The sequence below is a fragment of the Ambystoma mexicanum genome, chromosome 8 (genome assembly GCF_040938575.1).
Source record: "Ambystoma mexicanum isolate Mex_15411 chromosome 8, UKY_AmexF1_1, whole genome shotgun sequence".
Taxonomy (NCBI): Eukaryota; Metazoa; Chordata; class Amphibia; order Caudata; family Ambystomatidae; genus Ambystoma; species Ambystoma mexicanum.
Genome location: NC_090929.1, coordinates 1,667,409,346 through 1,667,428,790, shown reverse-complemented (window position 1 = coordinate 1,667,428,790; position 19,445 = coordinate 1,667,409,346).

The window sequence follows — 19,445 nt, the reverse complement described above, 5'->3', positions numbered from 1 at the left end:
AAGCCTTCCGTGGGGAAGAGGGAAGAAGTGCATGCATTCCGGAGGGATGTCTGCAGACAGACAAGGAAGTAAAATGGTCTGATCTACAGCAGCCTCAGGGTAGGATGCCAGATCCCACAGAATATCCAGAGCAATCTAAAGGATGATCGCATAGCGAGAGAGGGGAATCACCACCATATGTGAGCAGGTTGAGGTCATTGCCAGGTAGAAGGCGATCAGGAACCATTGTCGCCACTATGGACAGGAAAACAATGGGAGCTGATTGTGGATTTGGGGTCACGCAGCTCCCGTTATTGGAGAAAGGAGGGGCCAGGCCACAGTATATCCCATGGCCCCAGATGGATAAGGATAACCTAAGATGTAAACTTCCCAGCTTAACGGCGGGTGCAGGAAAATGGATTTATGAACTTGAAAAAATGACAGGGAGAAATACCTTAGCAATAGGGGACATTAAGGGTCTACTAGCAGCCATTGTTGGGGAAAGGGCTGAGGGCATTGGACGAGAGCAGGATATTCAAGTCTCATGGCACAGAACACAGCGCACGATGGAGCCTCGTTTAACAATTGTAGAGCAGTTGTCTGGAAAGTGCTAAGGGTAAAGTATCCTGATATGTCAGAAATGGGTGCAATTATTGCACACAAGATGAGAGAAGATGAAGATCCATTTGCTTATATTCAAAGTATTCAGGAACGGTGGACTCCTGAAATGCGAGAGCCGTGGGGAAAATCAGTGGCAGTATTTTATCACATTTTGGGTCAGGGATTGACTGAGCCAGTACAAAGGCAACACAAGAAATGAATGGAATGGAAGCGAAGCCATGGGCAGAAATGCAGTTGATGATAGTGCATCACTGTCAACTGCTGCAAGAGAAAAACAAGAAGGAAGATGCTAGAAATCTTTAGGAATCCAAGTTAGTTCAGAAGAAATTATCAAAGTACGCCATAGAAGGGGCGGTTTTGACAAACGGAGGAGGATTGGAAATGCAGCAAGCAGTGGGTACATCGCAGGTGAACAATCAACGCCAAATGGATCAAGGAGGGAATGTGTCTATGCCACGAGGCAGAGGAATGGGCTACAGAAGAAGGTGTGGTTTTCAAAATAATGAAGGTGGCTTTCAAAATAACCAAGGCAGGTTTCAGAATATGCAGAATTATAATCAGAATATGCAAGGAGGACAAATCAGAAGATTCCCTCCTGTATGTTGGACATGTGGAATTGAAGGGCATGCTGCACGAATATGTGGGAGCCAAGGGTATGTACAGAATGGGCAATTCTCAAGAGGGGGACAGTTTATCCTCCATCATTTATCTCACAAATAAGGGATGGGTTCGCCCAAGATCAGATGTGTATCAAGCACAAGCACCGCAAATGCAACAGGCTTTGCAACCAGAGCAAGCACCATTGAATCCACCACACGGACAGTCACAGCACACACCCATGCAGATGCAGCAGAAGGCAAACATGGGACAGCTACTGACACCCAGAGTAGGGGGTGTCACTGTGATGGGAGGATGTCCCTTCACAGGTACAGGGATAAGTATGTATCCACAATAGGACAGCTCACAGGGCGGCTTCATGTGTTCAGTACTATCAGTGACACCATATCCCCAAGAAGAATCGAGGGTTGATGTAACGACAGGAGGCAAATCTTTTTCTTTTTTAGCAGACATTGGGGCTACTCGTTCATGTATAAGAGAAGGCAAATATCCAATGTTGGGAAATGCCATGAATGTGCAAGGATTCTCTAGAGCTACAATTAGAGTTCCTTTTACAGATGAATTGCCAGTCTCCATAGGAGAGTGTGACGTGTCTGTTCTATTATTGTATTCAAGGCAGACACCAGTTAACATTCTGGGGCGTGATTTAATGATGAAATTAAACATGACAATGTCTTCCAATGATGAAGGCATAGTGTGTTCTACTCCAGGGATATAATATTTGAACATGGACAAGTTTATATTGGTGTTTGCAGGGAAAATGGCTCTGCAAGGAATGCCACTGGAGCCAGAAGTTTTTCATTATGGGGTATACATTTTGTTGACAGTCGACCAGGCTTAGTGGGAAAGATTATGAGAATACCTAATGAGTTTTTGTTCAGACCACAGATACCTATGGACGAAGAGAGGGGACAGATTATTCCCCTAGCGTTACATACAGCCATAGTGCATGGGGAATTGGACATGCTCGAAGGTACCGATGATGAGGGCACGCCATGGAGAACAGTGATTACCATAGGAGAAGGGTATAGACTGACTGACGTCACTGACAAGGATATGTTTAAATATGATCCATCAGATGATGAGCTAGTATTTTAAATGAGTATTGCATACTGGATTAAGATAGAGAAAAGAGAGATCCCACAGCAAACAATGGTGGTGTGGCAGCAAACAGCATTTTTGATGAAGACTTGGAAAAAGTGGCAAGCGCTTTATGGACTACAGGCCCCTATGACATAGGACTATTGAAGGGGGTTGGAGAGGTTAAGATTAAACTGAAGTCAAGAGCAATTTTACCTCGAGCAAGACAGTACCCCATGTCCCGAGAGATGAATGAGGGTATTTTTTAGACTATATAAGCCCTGATGGAACAAGGTATTTTAGTGACATCAGAGGCATTGTGTAATACCATGGTGTACCCTGTGAAAAAAATCAAAGGCGGGGCTGTGGAGATTTATACAAGACATGCATGAGACCGATTAACCAGATTGTAGAGTCAGAGTTTCCTTTAGTTCCGAATCCTACGACGATACTATGTAGTATCCCAGCAGATGTACTATATTTCACAGTGATTGACTTGAAAAATGTGTTTTTTCAATCCCGTTGCATAAGGACTCCCAAGACCTGACATCATTCACGTTTCACCAAACCAAACTGAGTCCTCCAGATGGACCTTGGCAATATTGATTTGAAAAGTGTTGTGATGCAATACATAGATGACATTTTGATTTGTAGCACAACAGAAGATGAGTGCAGACAAGACTTGATTCAGCTAATGACTATCCTAGCAGATAAGGGATACAAGGTAGACAAAGAGAAGTTGCAGTATTGTCAGGAAGAGGTGTTGTACATAGGCCAGTTGATTTCACATAAAGGCAAAAAGGCCACACGTGAAAGAGCTGAGGCGATTATGAAAAAAACAAAACCGCACACAATAAAGCAAACGTAGCAGTTTTGGACATTATACAACTATGTTAGAGCGTGGATTTTTGATTATAGTTCACACACGAGACCCCTTTTGCAGACTCTAAAGAAAAGCATGTGTGAATACAGAGAAAATAGAATGGACTGAGAAAATGGAGGAAGGATTTGAAGAGTTGAAAAAAGAAATTTGTACAGCTCAAGGTTCAGGGATTCCCAACTATTCTGAGGATTTTGTTTTCTGTTTTCACACACAAGTGGGACAGTCATGACAGCAGCACTTACACAGAAGACTACATTGAGTTACAAACCCCTGGCATATTACAGTGGTATTCTAGACCCAGTTATGAGAGGGCACTTTCCTTGTGAACAATCGCTGGCAGCTGCTGCATTCGCTATAGAGAAGTCTACCAGTATCGTGATGGGCTGTTCTATGACAATGTTTGTTGAGCATGCTTTGTTTGCCATTTTGGAAAGGCTAAGGATACATTGACATCTCATAATAGTCAGGTGTAAAATAGTGAACCCTGCCACATTTGTAGTCGAGCCTGTAGTAGATGGAGAACTTGTGCATGATTGCTCTAACTATGAGGAGTATTACAATGCTGTCTCGTGTGTAAAAGAAAACACGTTGTCTGGTGGAGAGATTCCTTTTTATTGATGGGTCTTCAAAAATTGATCAAACTCATAGGGAAAGTATTCTGGCTCAGCTGTGGTAAGACACAGAGCAAACGGGGAATTTGAAATGGTAGCAAGTGCAAGACTACCATCTCACTTTTCAGCACAGGCAGCAGAATTGGTGGCGCTTATTGTTACGCTTGAAAAACACAAAGGGCAGGAAGTGATGGTGTACAGTGACTCTGCCTATGTGACATCAACCATACATGCAGGGTTGGCACATTGGAAGAGGTGGGGCATCCTCCTCTTCACAAGAAAGGATGTTGGTGAAGAAACAGGGAAGGAAAGGCTAATGACATATGGTTGCGCGACCAGTCATGCATGGACTGTGTGGTATATCAACTGTGCCACGACCAGATGGCCCCAACCCGTTTATGAAAGTTAATGAGGAGATGATGCAGAAAGACTGCTGTTGAAAATAGTGGTTCATTATAAGACTGCTAAGTTTTGTGTCAGAAACCTAGAACTTTGGTTCACAATATTCATGAACTTTGCAAATTGAAGTGCTTCAAGCTTGGGGGTGGAAACCCTGAGTAACCCATTGAATCTTGTGAAGTTGTGAAAGAACAAGAAAATATCAAGGCTTAGTACCACAAAGCAAATACACCAATCACGGGCTAGAATGATTCACAGATCTTTTACTACTGTACAGTTTTATAAAGTAACACAGATAGCTATCTGGCTCTCAACACCCCACAATGTGTACCAGACCGACAGGGAGAGGTGAGAGAGTGCTGGACGTCTAAACGTTCGTGCTTTTATACAATTTCGTGTAATATTGTCCAGCCTCTCTTCACGTTAATAATTTGTGGTCTAGAGTTCATGCCTAGTTCACATACAGATCATACAATATTATACAAAGGATTACATAGGTTTGCATTTCCATAGAGATACAATGGCGATGTATGTTCTGAAATCCTGCACTAAGCCTTATTCTATATTCCTACACAATGTAGTTTGGCCAGTGTCTATGCTCGAGGTTTGTTCTACATTGTCCTCAATATGTATTCACGGATGAACCTTGTGAGTGCAGACAACACTTAAACAACAGTTCAATTGCAGTACAAGGCCTCATTGCCTAGTCTAAACAGTCGGGTCTTTAGACAGTCTAAACATTAACAGAACTCAAAGGTCAGGAAGCCTAGTTGCAAGTTGAAAACATAGTCCACCGTTTTAGAACGAAGAAGCATACTGGTAGAAATCAAAATGGCAGATGAATCTTAAAATGGTGGCGAAGTCAACTCAAAATCGGAACTTTGCAATGAGGTTTTCCTCGTAGAGCGACTAGGCTTAGGCCAATATAAATATTAAGGAGACACTATACATTTACCGTTTAACAAACCCTCCTTTTGGCCTAAGCCAAGAGCTTTACTAAAGATAGTCGCTTTACTCATAACTCCACATTTCAATGTCCATACATCCTGAATCACATTCATCAGATATATCAATCGCCATTAGATCTTTGACAGTAATATCCTTCATCACAAATACATTAGTCATCTTCTCAGGTGTGTGCACTTTTGGTCCTAATGTTACTACAGTTTGCGCACAACATCCCCCTAACATCGAACATATGGCAGGAAGACATTGTATGCAACAACAACAGAACAACAGAATGCCAAGGATTACCATTAAGACTGAGAGAAGCTTCCATCCCCAAACCGTAGAGTCCCAGAACCAAGTACTAAGATCCCAGTTTCCCTCGGGAACGTGCACTTCTGAGCTTAGGACGTGCAGATTTTGTATTGCCTTAAATATGGTCTGGGTGGAGTCAGGTATGAAAATGCAGCAAGCGTACCCCACCAATTTGCATACTCCACCACGCTCAGCCAGGATGACGTTTAACACCATCCGGTTCTGAAGAGCCACTAATCTAATTGCTTTTTGTTCTAGAGTCATATTGTAGAGTATGTCAGTGGTCCGGTTGATGGTTCTCTCCAGTACTCTTGCCAGTCTCCTAATATCCTCGGAATTCATAATCTATCCCCAAAATGGTACAAAGGATTTAGCTACATCACCCAAGACTTGTGAAGGAGTATCACCGTTCTCGTCCCGCCTTGGACGAGCCCTAGAGATCTCAGTGATACTAGCTACATATACCCCTGGTAGCAGGATACCTAAATAACAAGTTCCCTGCCAATCCCTAGGTAGCCACGGATAAGCTTCATTGCCGCAAACAAAGTATACAGGCTCACCTACATACAAAGGTCTATCCTCACTGGTCAAGTTTGCAACATTGGTACAACCCTTGAAATCGCCCATTGACTGAGTACCATTCCTTTGTATACAAAAAGAGACAGAGGTGGGGCTATGATTGATAGTATAAGAAGGTGGTGTGGCAACCTGGTTGCCTACAGGAGCCATTTTGAAAGAAATAAGAGATTGGAAAGGTCGAGATAGTCTATCGGAAGGCCTAATAGAAGCAACATTAAGCTTGCTCCTATTTGCAAAAAGTGAGCATCCCAAAGGCGTCAGGACTCACCTTTCAAATTCATTCAAATGAGTCCCATCAAAGTTCCCTGAGATGCTATCATTCCAGCGACCAAAGAATAGTGTCCTTAGAGAGGCATAACATGCAGTAGTTAAAGCAAAGGATGAATATACCAACCGAACCCTTTTTCTCCATGCTGTGGCAAATGCAAACAGATCCAACAATTCGTTCTATTCAGAATCGCATGAGTTGCATTCATTATTAGCAGAAGTGTGTTGTTGTGATAGCTTTGTCTGTGTTGGTAGTCCGTAGCAGATAGAGTGTGCAAGTGCACGAAAGGTGTAGACATAGTGGGAACATTCTCAGTAGGCAGAAATGTTTCAAGTGGATGCACTTCCTCTATATACCAAAACCCAAAAGCAATCAATACTGTAAGACTGGTTAACATAATTACGAGAAAACAATACGTCCTCACGAACCATGTATTTGATCGTCCAATGTCTTTGTTGGCCACACAATTATTCGATTGTTCCGCACGAGTAGGGATAACGACAGGCATTGTTCCTCAAAGCTCTTTTCCGAAAAGCTCCTGTGAAAACTCTGTAGTCGGTTTGCTGGTGATCTCCTGATCACGTAGTTTCTTGATTGAAGATAGTCTTTCCCAGTCCCCAGCCACTCGTTTATACTTCAGCGCAAAAGTAGCAAAGGACACGGTCAACAACCGTTTCCAGTGGGCACAGCTGTGCTGTGCACGAAGTCTAGTGCCGTGGGCGCAGATTGTACCTTGTGCCTCCTGGTACTGTGTGATCTGCGAACAGTGTGTCGTTGCTTCCTGATAAAAGTGATGGAATGACAACAGAATTGTGCAAGGGTGCAGAAGGATCTGCAGAAGAGTTCAGAGACAAAGCAGCAGTCTCCCCAGGCCCCGCAGGCTCAGGAAGTGTCTCCAAAACACCCTTATTGCTGTTCAAGACTGATTGATCGTTGGGAACAGCGCAAGTAGGTTTCTTCTTATCTTCTCCGTCATGTGGCAAAGGGAAAGGAATCCTCTTGACATGCATAGCGTGGATCCAGTGTTGTTTCCCACTACTCGTACGGCAGTCTGTGTGGCCAATAGGACCTGGAAAGGCCCTCTCCAGTGCAGTGCGAGACTGGATGCCCTCTCAAATGACTTCGTGAGCACCCAGTCGCCGGGTCAGATTCTGTGACCTGGCCCCTCATATTTAACTGGGAGGGCTTCTCGCACCTGTTGATAAATCAAATACAGATTTTGAGTTAACCAATCACAATACTCAGAGAGAAGTACATGTTCTACATCCTTCAAGTGTTTAGACTTGGGAAGATTCCAAATGTTAGCTGGCCTCCCCATTATAATTTCATAGGGGGAGAGTCCAGTTCTAGTTTGTGGGGTTGTTTGCATGGACAATAGTGCTATAGGTAAGGCGTCCGGCCATTTCAGATTACTGCCGGCACAGACCTTTGCAATTTTGTTTTTCAAAATACCATTGTGACGTTCTACAAGTCCAGCACTTTGAGCATGTCTAGCCGAATGGAACCATTTATCGATCTGTAATCCCGCAATACTTGCAGAACAACAGCACCGATAAAATGTGGACCATTATCCGACCAGATGAGCCTCAGCAGACCAAACCTAGGAAAATATTCCTTAAGCATGGTTTTCGTCGTTGTCATTGCTGTGGCATCTTTCACAGGGAAGGCTTCAACCGATTTACTAAAAGCACAAATGACTACCAATATGTATTTGAAGTTATTGCAACTTTCCATTTCAATGAAGGCAAATTGAATCACTTCAAAAGGCACAGAGGGACCAAAACTATCCCTTGGTGTCGATGTACCTTTCCCCACATTATGCTGTAGACAGACCATACAACTCTGGACAAAACGCTCAGCAGTTTTTGGGATGTTAACATTTACCCAGACCAATTCTAACATTTTGCAGATCTTCATAGCACATATATGAGTGGGACCATGGGCCATTGCAACCATTGCAGTAACATTCGCATCTGGTAACATCCATTTTACCTTTGAATTATCCACCCAAAACCCTTCTTCATCCGACCTTGCCAAACCCTCAGCCCATTGTTTAGATTCCCCTAGAGTGGCATCTGTTTGAATATTTCTTATGGAATCAATCCCTTCATCCATAGTACAAGTGTTTGTGGCTTCCCTTGTAGTATACATATCTGAGTAGAGGTCAGTAGCAGTCTGTTTGGCTATCTGGTCAGCAAAAGCGTTCCCTTTTCCTACATCATCTATGATTTTCTGATGTGCCGCACACTTCATAATTGCTAATTGAGTGGGAAGCGCAAGCGCTGAGTGTAGCTGAACTATCAATGTGCCATATTGGATCTTTGTCCCATGTGAGGGCAAGAACCCTCGCTCTGCCCACAGTCTAGCGAAGTTGTGAACCACCCCAAAAGCATATTGGCTATCAGTATATATATTCACTCTAAGCCCTTCGGAAAGTTCACAAGCACTAGTCAGTGCAATAATCTCTGCGGACTGCGCAGAGGTATGCGAAATTCTCTTGGTTTCAACAATCCTGCTTAGTGTAGTGATGACATAAGCAGCAGTGGAAGTACCATCCGGAAGCTTGAAGCAGGAGCCATCACAAAATAGCTCCCCTTGAGGATCGTTCAGAGGTGTATCTTTCAAATCAGTCCTTCCTTTAGTTTCTTGCTCTGTGGTATAGAGGCAGTCATGTGACATTTCATCACTGCAAGCAATATCTTGCGGAAGAGGTAACAGTTCAGCCGGATTTGATACGCAACATCTTTTAATTTGGATATGCGGTGCAAACAAGATCAATTCATATCTCGCTAATCGCGCGGAAGTAAGGTGTTGTGTTTGTGTTCTATATAATAGAACGTCTACACAGTGAGCTACCAACAAGGTTAAAGCATGGCCTAGGACCATACCCCCGCTCTGTTTTACAGACGCAGCAGCAGTGACCGCTTTCAAACATCTCGGCAAAGCGCATGCAACAGGATCAAGGGTGGAGGAAAAGTAACTGCACGGCCAATTCTTCCCCCCATGTTCCTGTGTTAACACAGCCAAAGCACATCCATCACGTTCATGCACATACAACTCGTAGGCCTTTTTATAATTTGGTGTTCCCAAAACTGGTGCTGAACACAGTGCAGTCTTGAGCAGATCAAAAGCTTTCTGGTGTTCCAAATTCCAAGGTAGTGGCAAGGAAATGCCCTTCTTTGTTAATGCCAACATTGGTTTGATCACTAGTGAGACATTGGGGATCCACTGTCTACAGTAAGAAGCCATTACTATCAAGGCTCTGACTTCCTTCTGTCTATTTGGGACAGACATGCTAGAAATCCATTCAGGTGTCAATCTTCTTCCCTCCTTTGACAGGGGATAGCCTAAATAGGTGACCTCCTGTCGACAATATTGAAACTTTTTCAGTTAAGTTTTATGTCCATGCCTTTCTAGATGTATAAGCAATACAATAACAAGCACTTTCTGAATCTGCAGCTAATAGAAGATCATCAACATATTGCAGCAATGTACAAGTAGTAGGCAACTCAAGTGTATCGAGCTGCTCTTTCAAAGCCCTGCTGTAAATGCTCGGACCGTCCGTGTACCCTTGTGGCGCACGGGTGAATGTAAACAAGCGTCCTCCTAGGGTGAACTCGAACAGATATCTACTATGTATAGGAATGCTAAAGAAGACATTCTTAAGATCCACAACACTAAAATGAGTAGCAGACGCTGGAATCATCGTCAGTATCGTAGTTACATCAGGCACAATTGGAAATTGTGGAGCAACAATCTTATTGATAGCACATAAATCGATAATGAAATGGAAAGGAATTGCATTATCTCCTTTCTTATACACAGGTAAAATTGGAATATTGCACAAACTTCCTGCAATTTCTTCAATTACCCCACGATGTACAAAATCAGAAACTATACACTTCAAAGCTTGCTCACCATCAACTGAAATCTTATACTGTGGAATTCATGGCAACTTAATCCTGGTTTCAAAAGGATTTTAACGGGCTCAATTTGTAAAATACCAACATCATTGTCATCAATTGCCCACACACACTCCGGAACTTCACTAAATTCCGGCGGCAAAGGTCTAGTCAGGAACTGTGAGGCAAAGAATTGTTGTGGTGAAATCGTCAAACGCACTCCATCCGAAGAACAATGAATTACCGCTTTTAATTCTTTCAACAGATTCAACCCCAGTAAATTCTCTCCACAGTTTGTTGTCAAAAGAAATGGACAGTGATCCATGAAAGGACCCAGTGAGATCGGTACCGGCAAAGAAACCGGACTAACCACTGGTGTACCAAAAAAACCATCATTTCAACGTAGGGACCTTTCTGATTAACAGGAATAGGCGTTGGTCCCAGATCCTGCTTTGGGCTTTCCTAACGAAATAATATATCATCAAAGGCAAGATCCTCAGAAAGAAAGGCAGTAGAAGGATTATCGAAAATATTTCTGCTATCTACTGTTGGGTGTCTTGACCCACGTTTGGACTATTATGCTGCAACATTTGGTGCTGAGGGCTTAGAAAATCCAAGATGGCGGAAAAGCCCACATTTGCGCCAGAATCCAGGAGAACCGCGCAGTTTTGCGCACACCAGAATGGTCCCCTGACCTGCCACCCACCAGTGCAAAGAAGGATGGTTCTGTTCAAAATCCATTTTTATTAATGTCAAAAATTGCTAAGATCATGGGCCCGAAACCTCCAAACAAAAATCCAACTATGGTTGAGTGTTTTACTTTACTCTACTGCAGATCCACATCAATGCCATGTCAAGCAAGGATCATATACTATCAAGTAAAATCCTTTCTTTTTGAAATGTATTAATTCAAGACAGCTGTCAAAAATAGGTGCAGTACTGGCATTGGACACTGACCGGCGCTGGCGCTCTATAAATCCTGACAGGAGAGCTGTCTTGCAGAACTGTGCAGTGAACAGAAGGGGGTCTTATGTAATTAAAAGTTCAAAAGACTTGCTTTTCCTGAGAACCATTAACACCTCAGAGACACACACAACAGCCCAGGATATCACATGGCCCTGTTGATTGAGAGGGAGGAGTTTCCCCTGCAGCCTGCAGGACGCAACACAATAGACCCTGTCAATTGAATTGGGGTATTCTGATTTTGGGTGTGGACTGTAAACAAGTCTTCTGGAAGAAGGAGAGGCCTGTGATCTATGACTCACTAAGCTTCTGGGGGCGGGCCAGACTGGATTGTGTGAAAATATATGTTTAAGTTAAATGCTTCTGAAATATTGTATTAAGCTCGCAGAAATGTACAATTTGGGGGTCCTTAATATGGAAAATGCCCTCACAATTTGAAACCAAACTCCACTTTGTGCGGTGTTCTGGGACCGAACCCCGCTATTTATTAATATTGCAGACACTGTGTTTAGGATAGAGACATAGTAATTTCCAGTAATATGCTCAGGGAAGGGGTGCAGGTCTGTGTAAGATTTGATGAAAAACCAATGTTGCTAAAGCTACCAAAAACTAAAAAAATGTCATTTCTTAACCCAAGCTCTTAGAAAGATCAGAGTTGGGCGAGAGTGTGTCTTAAATTAATCTGTGAAATGTGTGTGTAATTTCAACAAACTGTGTATCTGGGAAATATGCCTTTTGGGTAAAATTGATTTTTCTAAGTAAATGCAAAGGGGAGTGTTCTTTCTGTATGCCATAAAATTGATGCCTGATTACAATCCATCCCTTCCCCCAATCAAGGGAGAGAGGAGAGCTTGGCCAATGATAAGTTGTGAGGGGCAGGCTTAGTTATGCCCACGCACACACCCATTTTCAAAACACATAAAAAGAGACTGCTTTGGACAGGCAAGACATTCACTTTTCATTTTCTTGCGAAGAATTTTGCCGGACGACTTCAAATCCAGAACTCAACTCCAGATATATCCAGAACCAAGCCAGAACTTAAAGCAGGGGCCCTTCCACAAGCTGAATCCTCTTCAGCAGGCCTCCAAATCTTTTGCAACCAAACTATTCAACAGCCGGGCGAGCTGTTTGATTCTGGCTAGAACCTTGGGCCAGAACCATATCCAGACCCAGAGAGCAGAACTGTATCCAGAACCGGTAGCAGACCCAGAAAGCTGTGCTGTATCCAGAGAGACCAGAACCAGAGAGACCCAGACCAGACCTCTGTGAAGTGCAGAGCAGAGCTGACCCAGAGAGCTGTGACTTCAGGACCACCCGCCAGGAGTCCAGTTCAAACCTGATCAGACCTTGACGGCCTATTTCAAATTTATAGTGTGAGTACTCAGCCAGAACTGTGCAAACCAATCTCTTAGTTTAAAATAATCTGATTCAAAACATTTGAACCTGTCCAGAACTGCACCATAGGAATCGTTTGTTCATTCTGTCATTTCAAAGCTGTAAAAGTGTCATTTTGTCATTCTGAAACTTTAATTTCATGTCTGAAAATCTATCTCCACAAAATCGTTCGTATCTTTGGAACCGTGTGGGCTAGGGCCGAGATCGAACTTTCATTTGAAAGCTAAGATTCTAAGCTTTCCGACTAGCCTATATCCGACTTTCTATTCCTTACAGTTATTCCGTAATCGCGCTCGATGCATTCGGAAAAATTGCCGCAAATTGAAAAATTAGCTCCTGTCAAAGACAGCCGTCTTTTGCTTGCATTGCTGAAATTCATTTTCAACCTGATAATCCCTTATTAATCATTGTCAGTGTGACTTGAACTAATCTCAAGTAGCTATCACCTACCCTGAATCTCCTATCGGGAATTAAAATCATTTTTCATATTTTTCCCTTCATTGCCACCACATTTAAAAGGATTTGCCTGCTTTAAAATCATACCTGTTTTCCTCTAAGCTCGCTGGGGGGAACTGGAACTTTGTATTGTGATTGTATTCCTGAAAACCGGAAATTCATCCCTTCCCTTTCGGAGATAGTACAACCGATCATTACATTGTTGAAGAAGGATACTCCCTTTCTCTGGACAGCAGCCTAAGATGAAGCATTCCAACAATTGAAGTTGGAGTTTACACAAGCCCCCATCCTGGCTCAACCTGACATTGATCGACCTTTCCTAGTGGAGACGGATGCCTCCAACTATGCCATCAGAGCAGTCCTAAAACAGGAATTCAAGGACAAGTTAGAACACCCCATCGCTTATCTCTCGCAAACCCTAACTCATAGTGAGACCCATTATTCTGTTCTGGAAAAGGAACTATTAGCCATCTGTCAAGCCTTCACAGAGTGGCGTCATCTACTCCTGGGAGCAAAACATCCTGTTCTGGTCCGTACAGACCATTGGAATCTTCAAGTTCTACAATCCCTGGAATGTAGGAATAGTCGTCAAGCCCGTTGGGCCTTCTTCTTTGCCCAGTACCAGTTCCAAATCCATCATGTTCCTGGAACACACAATGTAATTGCTGACGCCTTATCCAGACGTCCCGACAACGAAACTCTTGAAGATCGATCCTTCCCAAAGATGGTTCCCCACACAATATTTGTAGCCCAAGCAATCAGCCTCCTGGAAGACATTCGGATTCATACCCAGTCCTCTGGGATCTGGAAGGAATTTACTGAGAAGAATCGATGGAATCTTAAAACAAAAAACGGGTATTTGTTCAAGGATAATGGCCTGGTCATCCCCACACAGAGACTGTGACAAAGGATTACAAGCCTCTGTCATGATACCCTTCATTCAGGACATTGTGGCATCACCAACACTCTCCGTTTAATACAAAGACAGTTTTGGTGGCCAAAAATTAAAGTTGACGTCCAGCAGTACATCCAAGCCTGTGCAGTCTGCAATCAAAACAAGCATGATAACAAGAGACAGGCGGGTCTCCTACTCCAACCAATGCTTAAAACAAGACGCTGGGAATTCATCGCTACAGACTTTATTATGGAATTACCACCTTCCAGGGGATACACAACTATCATGGTTACCATTGATTTATTCACTCACATAGCTCATTTTACACCCTTGTATAAACTACATCTTCTTCAGAACTCGCTGGAATCTTCCTGGAACACATATTCCGACTTCATGGACTCCCTTCCAAGATCATATCAGACAGAGGACCTCAATACATATCTCAATTCTGGAAACACTTATGCCGTATACTAGGAATCCAACGTGCCCTCTCCTCAGGTTATCATCCACAGACCAACGGAGCAACTGAACGTGTGAACCAAACCCTGGGGCAGTATCTTCATTGTTTCACCACCAAGGTCCAGGACGATTGGTCACTCTTAATACCTTTGGCTGAATTCGCCTACAACAATTCGGATCACTCAGCTGTCAAGACCAGCCCTTTCTTCTGCAGCCAAGGATTCCACCCTTCGGTTTACCATCCATTCTCCCACATCCTACAACAGTTCCTACAGTTGACTCCTGGATTGAAAGCCTCATCAACCTACACAAGGAAGCCAAAGAACACATCGAAAGGGCCCGAACTAACACCAAGCACTATGCGGACTCCAAAAGAAGACCAGGGCCTTCCTATGCAGTGGGTGATAAGGTCTGGCTATCCTCGTAACTACTGCCTCGACACTTAGGACCAAATAAGTTGGCTTCCCGGTACTATGGCCCTTTTTCCATAAAGGAAATCATTAACCCAGTGGCCTTCCGACTCAAACTACCAGACTCCTGGAAGAGGATCCACCCAGTGTTTCACACTTCTCTATTGAAACCATACGTCCAGACCTCCCGGACTGCTCCAAGGTCTACCCCTGTAGTTGTCAATGATCAGCTAGAATACGAAGAGTCCAGAATATGTGACTCCAGGTACAGACGTGGTCAGCTACAGTATCTGGTTGAGTGGAAAGGGTACCCTCCCAGTGAACGCACCTGGGAACCAGTCTCAAACCTAAATGCCCCCAGACTACTCCAAAGGTACCACCTTATACACCCGGGCAAACCCGGAGGAACAGGCCTTCGGAGGAGGCATGCTGTCAGGAACCATCAGACGCTTCCTTTCTGGACTTCCTGGTCCCTGACCCATAGGAGCTTGCACTCAGCAGTACTCCCAACATGGCCATCGAATGCGGAATGCTGTTTACCAGTTTCCGCATCATACGCACTACGTTCTATAAAGCTGACACACCCCCGCGGCCCTGCATGTCTCCACGCTACCGCTTGCTGTGGCTAGATGTGTGCTGCCGTAGTTCGTACTGCAAATTCATTTGATTCCTGGTTCCCGGACCCCTAAATTCCTCCTCCTTCATTCCTTCCCTTCTTGTCTTCTGTTGCTTCCTGGATCTCCTTGCACTCGTTCCCCGAGTGTACTCCTCGCCGTTTCCTGGACTTTTCCCAGACATCTGAACGTTCCCAGGAGACGGGACGCTGAACGCACGCTGGAACCCGAGGACCTACGCACAGGGTTATACAAGACCCGAACTGTGCGAAAGAAGACTCCATCGAAGAACTCCAACAAACAACACATACAGGTGAGAAAGGGGGCAACCTGTGACAACAGCTGGCAAAGGTGGAGGTGCAGGGGGAGGAACAACAATGAGAAACGAAGCAACAACTGACGGCAGAGGAGCAATAGGAGGAACGACAGGAGGAGCAGGGATTGCTACGGGAGGAGGGACGACAGCAGGAAGAGGTAAGACAGCAGGAATAGGTACATAAGGAGGTGGTGCAATAGCACCAGGCCTACGTTCATTTAAGAGTTTATCCATTAGTTCATCTGATACATGGAAATCTTTAGACGGATATATTTTCTGTATGCCTAGTTGAAAAGCCCTATCCATGTTTCTATCAGACTCTGACTGTTTCTGTTGATCATATAATAATGCCTTTTCGGCATTCGACATATTTCGACGTGCATGTTTCTCTTTACTTTTAAACTGCTGCATAGCTTCTTTTTTCCAATGTTGTATTACATCGAATGCTGCATGTCTGACTTTTTTCTTTAACAATATGGATTCTAAATACTCTATACGGGAAATCTCAAAGCTACCATTGATTGGCCACTGAAGTCTGGTGCATGTCTAGTTTCTGTGCCAAATATCATTAAATACTATACTACCAATGCTGTACTTACAGTACATAGTGCATGCCGGTAACCCCTCCTGGGTGCCGGACGGACAAATTCCAAAGATTGTCTGTCTCTGCGGAATAATGCCCTGAAACAGGCAGACAATTTCCCAGGCATATCAGATTACTGGTGTTACCTGGCAGCGAGTGTGCTCGCGAGAACAATACTACAACCAAATATCAGGATACTTAGGAATCGGGGCACGACTCACCTGATTCAAAGGACTAAGGGAGGTCCGATCGGATTACTAAGGACAACAAAGGACCCTTGTGGTTGGTGATTTTGGCAAAACTGCCCGCCTCGATATATGGACCCTTGTCAAGATGCTGTCTCGGACCGCAAGGTCACTGTCCAGGGATCGGGTCATGCAGTACTGTTGAGGTGTAGCGTCTCATCCAAGAAGGGGCCCCCTTTCTCACTGTCCGATCCCGGTCCGATAGCCGCTCTAACTCTTTAACGAGGTGGCATCAATCTTGAGGGTCCTTATTCGGGCGCCATCTGAAAGAACAAGAAAATATCGAGGCTTAGTACCACAAAGGAAATACACCAATCATGGGCTAGAAAGATTCACAGATCTTTTATTACTGTACAGTTTTATAAAGTAACACATCTGGCTCTCAACACCCCACAATGTGTACCAGACCGACAGAGAGAGGTGAAAGAGTGCTGGACGTCTAAACATTCATACTTTTATACAATTGTGTGTAATATTGTCTAGCTTCTCTTCGCGTTAATAATTTGTGGTCTAGAGTTCGTGCCTAGTTCATATACAGATCATACAATATTATACAAAGGATTACATAGGTTTGCATTTCCATAGAGATACAATGGCGATGTATGTTCTCAAATCCTGTAGTAAGCCTTCCTACACAATGTAGTTCGGCCTGTGTCTATGCTCGAGGTTTGTTCTATATTGTCCTCAATATGTATTCACGGATGAATCTTGTGAGCGCAGACAACACTTAAACAACAGTTCAATTGCAGTACAAGGCCTCATTGCCTAGTCTAAACAGTCAGCTCTTAGACAGTCTAAACATTAACAGAACTCAAAAGTCAGGAAGCCTAGTTGCAAGTTGAAAACATAGTCCACCATTTTAGAACGAAGAAGCATACGGGTAGAAATCAAAATGGCTGATGAATCTTAAAATGGCGGCGAAGTCAACTCAAAATTGGAACTTTGCAATGTGGTTTTCCTCATAGAGCGACTAGGCTTAGACCAATATAAATATTAAGCAGACATTATACATTTACTGTTTAACAGTTGAATACCTGGAACTTGGGGAAGGGAGCTAGAGAAAAGCTCCAGCAGAACGCCATTTTGCCTTTTATTTTTTGACACAATTATTTTGAGAAAGAGAATTCCCTACACAATGTTTTTTTAGATGTGAGACCAAGCATAGGTTTTGACACAGACAGACCTTTGTTTTGGACTAACAGACCTAGACTTTCCTTAGTTACATCAGTTGAGGAAAATCCCAAACCAGATATAGGGCAAGCTAGGCTTTACTCCTTCCTGACTTCAATAAAGAGTTTATTGTTTTAACGTAAACATGGTTGTCTGTGTCATCTCTTGATACCATGCCTGTCACACATATGATGTCAGGAGTGGGATGCAGCTCAACTGATGTAGGTTGGGGAACCCCAACATATGAACAATTAAGACCCAAGGTATTATGATATGATATGCCATTTTATAACGCCCCTGTACACAAGTGTTTCTAGGACCATCAGTCACCACCCTTGAGAACATCATCCCTTTGACCACTGATAAGTTCCTCTCTCATTCCCAATGTAGAATCTGGATTGTTTTCCAATCCCTCTCCCACCAGGCTATTTTACTGGTCATAAAGAGTGTTGCGTGCAACGCCTATCACATTTTCCATCCTGAAGATTGTTTGATACCAGGAACAGACAAGGTGATAGTGTCTCTGAAATTACAGGTACAGTATACCACTAGCTGGTCTCTATACATGGTACCCCATCAAAGAGGTCAAACATCCTTTAGGTCCATTGACTTCAGATGTGGCCTAAATTTCTGACTTTTGTCTTTTTACTACCCTGGTTGTTCTTAGGATTTCAGATCCAATGTCAGGTTGATTGTAGCAATCAAGCACCACTGGGGTGGCCATACATAACCGGTAGCGTCCCGATAGCGCAAGCCTAGGCAGCCACATGCAAAGCAAGGCCATCGGCGAGGGCTGCAGGCTGTTACCGCCCATGTACGCACCTCCAACTGGGGTGTGATTGCTATTTGTACCCCAGTGTTTGCCCGGGGTGCAAATAGTTTAATTTATTTTTTTCTCAGGAGATCTGCTCTGCCGGGATTGCGCAAGCCCAATTTCCAGAGAAAACCAAAACAGATGGCCACCGCCATGGGAAAAGACAATGAGTCACTTTTCCATTTCCATGGTGGCCGCAGGCGGGAGGATCGCCAGGACCGGAGCACAAAGCTCTGGTCGAGCAGGTAAATGGGGAGGAAGGGAAGGGATGGGTAAAAGGAGCAGGATCTCTTTAGGTGAAGGAGTGGGAGGGGACTTGTCAAATCAACAGGGAGAGGCTTCCTTATGCCTCCTCACAATCACAATGGCATCACTCAGGGAAGGGCCGCGGGTGGCTGGAAAGAGTGGATGGTACACACTGTATTCTCACTGCTCTTCCAGCCACCTGATTGGCAGAACGCCCTTCCCCCGGTGCAAATTTAGAATTCAGACTTTTGGGGTCTTCATCTGTGTCAGTGAACTGCAGCCCTTTCATCTGTGACCAGATCTATATGTGTTTTGTATAAAACTGCTCTTTTGAGTTCCAACTCATAGGGGTGTGGCTATCTCTCCGCCAACTCCTAGGTTCTCCACTCTGGTTCCTTTTCATGTATGTTAATTTACTCTGTTGCCAGGCATTTGCACTGGGCTGGTCCATTACATCCTATGTCAAAGCTTATCTATTTTGCACAGGGTTGGGAGTATCAGTGAATGGGAGTGTCAGTGATTGACTATTAGGTTAGTCATTTTATAAAGTGTGTTCACTTTCTGCTCTGCAAATGCACATTTCTTGGTCATTTCAGTTAGCTCTCCGAAGACCCCCTGCATGGTTAGCCATGGGGTTTGCTGCAGGATTTCACAGTTTCAAGGGTACACGTATCTCTTG